Source organism: Odontesthes bonariensis, chromosome 23 (genome assembly GCF_027942865.1).
Source record: "Odontesthes bonariensis isolate fOdoBon6 chromosome 23, fOdoBon6.hap1, whole genome shotgun sequence".
Taxonomy (NCBI): domain Eukaryota; kingdom Metazoa; phylum Chordata; class Actinopteri; order Atheriniformes; family Atherinopsidae; genus Odontesthes; species Odontesthes bonariensis.
In genome coordinates this window covers 18,023,263-18,032,237 of record NC_134528.1, presented here as the reverse complement: position 1 = coordinate 18,032,237, position 8,975 = coordinate 18,023,263, and positions in this window count along the sequence as shown.

Below are 8,975 nucleotides of genomic sequence, written 5' to 3'. Positions count from 1 at the left end.
AAGTGTAAATGTAATTAAAGAAAATTCACAGACTGCAGTGTGGCACAACTTCATTCTGTAAAGGAGCCAGGCTCCTGTAGTGCTGAAATCAATAATCATTCGCCAATTGTATCAGTTCCAAGAGAGGATCATTAGCCAGACCTCAGAGGAGAATTCAGCAACTTTTAATATAGAAATGTTCTACACAAACTTTGACATTAGCTACCCTTCTTGACTCCTAAACATAAAGCGTATTACTCACTGATTTTGTTTACATGTGTTGCATTTGCTACTCTAATGTGCTCAATGTGTCGTAGAAAAGTAATCTAATTTTATTGATCAGTCTAAATTGCTCTCTCCCGAGGCCAAATTCAATCCCTTAATGCTGCAGCAAAGTCTCCAATTTGAGGCACTCTATCCCCTGATAGAAACAGATGATGAGCCAGATCTTAATGTTCAGCATTGACTTTTTCACTGGCCGCTGCTTGGATGGATCAGTGCATTGACTTCTGTGCTGAAGGTGACACACAGAGGGCAGCTACAAAATTATAAACACCTTCATGATTTAAGACTACAGTATAATCCAGTGCAACAGCCCTGCAACATTGTGAACCTTATTAATTATGCTTATGAAGACTGTTTTATTTATAAAGTGTTTGGTGATGTTGGGTGACATTATTTCACATTAAAATTCATAACATACTGTAATGCCGCTGCCATTGCAGAGTAATGCACTTTGTATATTATGTACCACTCTGACAAAATATCATTTGCTATTGGGTCATTATGTTGGATTGATTTGAACTGTTTTGTTTTCGAATGACGCTGTGTCCACTGTATGATTTTTTTTGGGTCATGTTTTATTTATCCATTCTAAAGGAATCTAGGGCATTTAAAAGCCTAAAGCAAAACCATTTACATAATATTGTTTTTTTTTTAATGATAGAATTCACAAGAATATGTCTTATATGTCTATATCAAAAGCTGCTGTGAAAAAAACTCCACAAGCCAGGTGTGACACGTTTGTTTGGCTCATTTAATGCAGCTTTTTGGAAATATGAAGGGTGGGTTAAAGCCCCCTCGGAGCAAAAATAACCAAGTTTTTATCAGGAACAAGGGTCCTATGATACACCCCTGAAATGAATAAATAATCTTTGACCAAAAAGGAAATATTAATGGACATTACCTGTGCTATTTGTTATAAATTCATAACCATGTCAAATATTGAATAACATTAAATTTATTCAACCCAAAGGGTTTTTTTTTTTTTTGTGGCTGGATATGATGTAAAGTGACACAAGACATTGTTTTATGGACTTTTACTTCATTTTTTACACATCTGTTTCTAACAGTTCAAGGCACAAACTGCCCGAGAGAGGTCTTTGTGAACACTGACCAGACAACCATCATTTCTCCAAGACAGGAACACAAAAGCCCGCCTAACCTTTACAACAGTTCACCCGGACGAAAAGGAGAGAAGTATTTTGATTAGAATTGATGCGGTCGGCTCAGATGAAAGTGTACTCGTGGGTACACTGGGGCGGAGCATTCGTTTGCATTCAAGAACGCCATTGTCATGGTGAAACCTGTGAAAATAAAAAGTGGGCTTGTGTTTTTTGTCTGACAGCCTTACCAAAGTCGGCAGCATCCCTGAAAATAAGGACTTCGTTTGGAGTCTGGAGGAAAGCATTTGTCAGTCTGCAAAAAAGCATCTTGGTCTTGGTGGTTTTTCATGGAAATGCTTAAAAAACAACAGTAATATACAAACCAAAGAGTTTCAGTAATTGTTGCTGTCAACTTTGTTTGGACTGTGGGAAGATGATGGAGCACCTGGCACGCATGCGGACCTGATGCAAGATTGTAATAAAACTAAAAAAAAATAAGATTGTGCAGGGTAAATAGCATTTATGGTGGCGGTTTCAGAAGATAAATATATCACCACTGAGGTATAATGTATATGCAAGACTTTAAACTCCAGTCAACAAATATTGATCCAAAAGCAGTTAAAGGATATAAGAAATAAGAAATGACAGAGAGAATCATGCTAGTTTTTCACAGCGGGTTTCAGTCTGCTAAACAGCATAAAAAAAAAAAAAAATCCCAAATCAGAGTGGAGAATGGTTCAGAACAACAACAAAACCCCAAATCTCCTGTTTCCTATCAGCTCATTATCTTAATAGGAATACTTAACAACCTACATGTCATTAAATGTATTTTCAGTATGACTTATTTCACCGCTGGGCAAAAAAACAAATTAAATGATTCACTTGCTTCAGTGGTGAGCACGTCAATTATTTCTCCTCTCCCGAGTCCAGTGATGGAGCACTTTAGTTTCTTTTTTTAATTGGAGATGAAAAATCTAGAAAGCCTTGAGTGCAGTCACAGAGAGAACTGCTCTTTAGCCACTGCAATATACATGACGCGTCATGTAGGACATCCGTGGCTGAATTACATAACCTGAAGCAGCGACTGGTGCCTTGAAAACAACTGAGACACCAGCAGAGGCCTGTGATGTCTTCTGTGGAGAAGAGGCAACTCGCATGACGGCCCTGGTGGCATCCTTCAGGTCATCAGAATCCTATTTTTATGCCGGTGAAACATCTTAAAAAATATGGTCCCTATTGTCACTCTTTGTCACTGCCTCACAGCTTTAATTGTGAGATGTTTTAATCAATTATTTAATTCAAACAGATCTAGATTGTGTGTCCTTGAAGTGATCCGTCATGTTAAATTGGAAGGGTGGGATTCAGACTGAAACTTGAAAAACATTAGCTTCCACGTTCTTCCCACGTACTGCACATTAATTTCTCCTACGTAAAGCACAGCAGCAGGTTGCTGGAAATTCTAAGGCAGAAGACTTATCAGGATGCTGGAGAGCAAGGTGTAAAGTGTCAAAGTTGGACATGCAGCCAGTGCATGTCTGCTTCGCTTCCTCTGACACCCATCCTACACCATTGGCTGTGTGAGGAGTGATTGACTGGGAGGTTGATTATGCGTCTTTCAGCCAGGTGGTTGGCAGGCAGAGAGGCGCATAACACCAGATTGCTGCATCAGCCAAAGTGTGAGGCCAGAGTTTCTGGCAACAGCGAGTCTGGACGAACATCACAGGAATAATTAAAAGATGCGGGGATGTCAATCATCATCCAAAATGTGTCTGTTTGGTTGTTGATCTTTTTTTTTTTTTTTTCCTCTGTTTTGTTGGCAGCACTCTCTCCATCTTGTATCTTGTATCATTAGAGCCTTTCGAGCAATGCTGAGATGGAAGACAGGCAAAGCTGCACGGGCAAAAAAAAGCTCGAGCTTCGTGGGTTCTTGTGGGAGTAGGGGGAAGTCTTTGATGTTGTGGCGTTTCGTGAAGGCAAATAACACACTTTGATTTTTCACAAGTAATCTCAGCTTATAAAAAAAAAAAAAAACGAGGGTGCAGACAGGCAGCATGCATACACAAACACACAAATATCTGTAAATACACTCCATGAAAGATGAGGTTTGAATTACCACCCAGCAAAAAGATTTGCTGTTATTTTGGCTGCAGGTATTTGTCTTACACGAGGCACAGTTTCTGAAAGTTCCAATTTTCCAGTGAGGAACAGTGAGCGAACGTCTGTCCAGTTTGATTTACTGAGGAAGATAAATTAGTGTTTGGATGAACATAAAAGGTAATGCATTCATAAAAGCTCTGATGAGTGCAGCTGTCTCCAGCATCTGACATCCAATCTGAGACAAGCTGCCCGTGGGGGCTGGACCATCATCCACAGTGAAGCGTGTGTGTTACTCCGTGATGGAAAACAATTCATCTATTTGTGAAGAAAAGCACTGTAATTTATACTAAAAGTACTGATGATGATCTAATTCTGCCTCAGTGAAAACCAAAACATTAGGACATCAGCACTTGGATGAGCGAGCAGCTTTCATTAGGGTTTGCTTTCAGTCAGCGGAATGATGATCAGATGTCAGTGGCTGGCCTGTTTTATTCAAAGAGCATATCAAAGTCTGACCATGGCACAGGACCCCTGAAAGGAAGAGTTACTGACGCTCATCAAGCGGTGAGCGACACCAGTCTCTAGAGAGTGTGCAAACAATCCACAGTCAGGCAGATTGTACGATGGAGGAAAAATTCAAGACCATTGTTCTCTTCCCTAAAAGTAGTCTACAAACAAAAATCATTCCTCAAGCAAGTTGTATGACAGTCTGTGAGGTCAAAGAAGAACCCAGGGTGACCTTTAAGCTACTGGACTTTGGCCTAAGTTCCACTGTTGTAATGTTAACGCTGACTCCACAGTTATGAGAACACTGAAAAACAATGCCGTGTATGACAAGACTGCAAGAAGGGAGAAACTAACCCTAACCCTCACTGAAATCTGTGTTGCTGCCCATCTGTAGTTTGTTTCTCATGTGGACAAAACTAGAAAGTTATAGGAAAAATATTCTCTGGATGAATACTTGACAAGTGTAATGTTTGGAGAAAGGAAAACACTGTTTTTTTTAATTATTATTATAAAACAAGCAAGTGGTAGTATCATATTCATTCATCATCATTCATTCTGAATGACAGTACATTATTGATGTCAACTACAAGACAATGACACTTAGCACACAAGTTTGTCTGTCAAAGAATAAATAAATGAAAATGAAGTTTGTGTTTTGAAAGGAAGGCCCAAGTCAAAATCTTCAACTTTTTCTAATAGAAATGTATTCGATGTGTGGAAATCCACTGACATCCCAGAGTTGAAGAGGAGTCAGTTTAAATTCCTCCAGGCTGATTGGCAGGACAACAAATGAAAGCGAAATATGAAATAATGAATAGTTCTCCATTTTCCTCAGTAAGCAAATGGCCAAAGTCTCTTTAAGGTCTTTTTAATGCAGAATTATAGACATTTCTCAATGTTTCACAAAGTTTCCAGCTCCAGAGCAGATAAAGGCATACAGATGTAACTTTGGAATGTCTAATCTGCTTAATTAAAGTCTTAGCATTCAGTAAAATGTATAAATGATGCACAGAATGGTGAGATATATAAAAGCATAGTAAGAAATACAAATTGGCCACTTCCAAACTAAGAAATTGTCATTTAAAAGATATTTATACATTGGAGCTGGTCTACTAAGGATCCCTTTTGCTAAATTAATTCCATAATCACATATTTTGGAGTGTCATCAAGGTTCAGTTCAACAAAGAAAAATCTGAACAACAACAAAAGAAATCCTTCCATGTTGTAAAAATGAAAAAAACAAAAGATGATAGCCATACTGCAAAAAATCTTCCCGTATTTATACCTGCACATACAGTACGTAAAGATGAAAGTCCCACATTGTTGTTTCAGTTTTGCAAGGTGTCTTGTTTGAAGACTGCTCCCACTCGACCGCCATCAAAATCCTAATGTGCCGCATGTCGACTGAGGTGCAGTCTGAAGTCCAGGGTTTCTGCTACATCAGATGTGTTTTGGTTTGCTGGTTCATCTGGAGGCAGCCTTGGGATGAGGCTTGTTATTCTCCTCAGTGAGACACGAGGCACGATCTCTAATTAGAACACATCTCCTGGTGAGATAGACACTGAGGTCTGACTACTCCTCCAATCTAATCAGCTCTCTATCACACTTGTGCTACTCCTCAGAAGGCAGACTCTCACTTGTCTGACAAATAGATACAACAACAAGGAGATGGCACTGAACAACTGTTTCTGGTTTGGAGGACTCTGCAGAATTTCACCAATCTAAATCTTGAAAGGGCACGCGCCCAACAAAATCTCGCATCTTCACCGTCCTTCTCTCACTCTCCTGTTAAGAAGACGCACGGAGGTGGCTGCTGATTTGAATATAGATGCAAAGATGTGAATTATATAAAGCCTACATGACCCACATTAAAATTTATATTTCACTTTTTATTCCACTTCAGTTCTTCACTTCCTTGGTGCCCTTATAAGTTTATAGAGCACATCACATATGCATGCTTATAAAGTGTCATTTCTACAGATCGCAGCACTAACGTTGGTCTCCAAATAGTTGTAGAACATGTATCATCACATATTTGAGACTGTGCCACTGTTGTCAGCGCTTCATTCTAATTTGGCTCCTTCGCCACTGGTGATTTCGACCACTGGGACATCCTGTCGGCTGCAGAAGCTAAACTATTCTGAAGCATTAGGACCGAATGAGGTGCTCTGCTGAATCTCTGCCTCTGCACTGTCAGCTGCTGTCTCATTCGGATACCAGGGAACCTCATGCAATCCCATGAGAACATCATGAGCAAACGGCAAGGAAGAGGAGAACTAAGAGAATGTGAACTCTTTTAATTCGCCACAGCTTGAATAGAGCAGTATGTGGGTTGTGTTTTCCTGAAGGCATGCATTAACACTTATTAGGGTATTGTTGACAACTACATGTAAAATGATCCCAATATTACAGTTTCAGGGGAGGATTCCTTTGGAAATAATCCTTTGCCGCTGCTTCCGTCTTGCCTCTGTGCTCATTAAAAATCCAAAGGAGTGAAGGTTTGAGGCTACATTAAGCAACAGGGATTATGCTGGAGATGAACTACATTATCTGCATGGAGAGAACATCGCTGTGACATACGAACACTTAAAAGTCTCTCTCCAGCCACTACCCTGGCAGTATGACTTAGTTCCTCTTTGGTGCTTTAGAGAAAAGCCGACCATTTCTGCATAGATTTCCACCCCTCCAGATCACAATCTTCAGAATGTTTAAGGCTCTCGCTAAAATGAAAAAAAGAACAATTTCTGTCTGCTCACGTCTTTCATGTCTTAAAGTTAGTCTTAGCAATAAGTACTGCTTATCGACAGTTTTCTGAAGTATTAACAGATCCCTTCAGGTATTTCAGGCATTCAGTAATTACCAGGCAGCAGCATGAGGATGAGCTGATGAGAACTGTACGCGGCGGGAGAAGTCTTCTGATCAGAAATGCAATCAAAACATTCAGCATGCTGAACATGTCCTTATTTGGTCATTTGTTAGAGATGTTTCCATTTAGTCATTCAGTCATGTATCATAACAAGACAAAACACTAATCAACATGATATGCACACATCAATTACTCATTCAGCTTCACAAGCACTTCATTAGCTTGAGTGCAAATAGGTCACATTGTAGTGCTCCAACATGCAAAGGATCTCAGGATTTGCATGAGATAGTCTCGGCGGCGGGGGGGTTCAAAAAGAAACGCAAGTGTGTGTACAATGTGTGTGTGCATGAGAGGCAAAGGTAGAAAGAGAAGGAGAGATTTGACCTGCTAGCAATCTCCAGAGAGCCGTTCACGAGCAGAGTCTAATCAGACTCTGGCTGATGCTTGTTCTAGGGGATTGCTTCTCTCCAGCCCTCAGGCCTAATTAGGACCCCCGTGTACCATACAGAGGGGTTTCTGCTCGCCGTGAGGACCGGATAGACGTTCACCTGTGCGTGCTCGATGAGCAACAGAAATGAGCTGCTGGTGAGCATTATGACAAGAAGGGCATCAGAGGTGGTGCAGCCGCACTGCCTCCACTCCCCCACCCGGAGGTCCTGTGAGTCTAATGAACGTTGGGACAGGGAGAGGGAAAGAGAAGCTCTGAGGAGAGATGGAGAAGAAAAGGCAGGCGTCTGGGTTGAGGGAGGGTCACGGAGACAGGAGCATCTTTCATGATTTTTTTTTTTTTTAACAATGTGGCCGTTTGCAGAAGGGTGGAAAAAATGAGAATGACAGAGTCTAAACATAGCAAAGAAAAGAGCAGATTTCCTGAGCTCAACTTTCTGGATTTCTAATGCCAAGCGCCGGGAAATCTTCAAAGCATGTACGCTGGCACATGCAAATTTCAAGAAGATTCCAGATGAAACAGTAGTCACACAGATAAAAGTACTATGCTTCTGAGGTATGCAGAGAACGGAGTGAAACTTAAATTAATGAGTTTTATTAGTTAAGAAAACCGATTTAACTGGGTTTGAAGATCCAACATGAATCAGCTGTTTGATATTAACTTCCTACCGCCGCTGGATTCCTATACTGAATGTAAATAAGAACGCAACAAGCACTATATGAAACATAAAAAGAGATAAATGTGTAAATGTGGACATACATAGATCAGATAATTTTATAATTGGGGAAAAATAAAAACAAATGCCAAAACATAAAATAAGTAATTTCATGGATTTTTCCCTTTATTCATCAGTATGTATTTATATTTTATTTTCTGTTCACTATCTTTATTTCTTGTACATGAATTGTTAATTTTTTTTCCAGTTTGCTTTTCTACGATTTTTCTTTGATCTTTTATGGTGTAATAATCTATCTTTACAGTTTCTTAATCTTTTTGCATAATCTTTCTATTTCCTGTTGGTCTGTGCTTTTTTTATTGGACTTTTGCACTGAGCATCTATTGCCTGAATCTGACAATTAGAGGACATTTTTTAATTTATATCATTTAGTCAGTCTGCAGGTCATGCATATGTATTAAGACTTACATTTTTTTCCAAAGGGGTCTGTATGTCTCCTTTTCAATATGATTCAGGGATTATACGTTTAAAAAGAAAGCAATTTGGTTTAGTTTGATGCAGTTTTTAACACTTGCGGTTAGAGAACAGTTATCTATTTTCCTTTGTGCAGGAAAACAGGTCTTTTGTAAAAATTTCATAATAGATAGGTACCCTAAAGTTGGTTCACTTAATTCAAAAGAATGAGAATCACGAGTATTTTTGGTACTTTTCAGCACTAGAAAAAGTTATTTGATAGTTTTTTTTCACTTTGACATGTGAGTCTGGCACATAATTGGAGATAAAAATACAATCTAGCTTGTAAATCAAATCAAATCAAATTTATTTATATAGCACATTTCATGTACAAACAATTCAAAGTGCTTGTAATAAACACCAGACTTATTACCTGTAATTACATTCTTGAATTGTGGCTACGTTGTGATTGCAAAAACTCTTCACCGTGCTTTGTGTTTATCTCGTGTATTGTTGTTGTTGCTTGTGTATTAGAAACCAGGGATTCACACTGATGTCTCACCA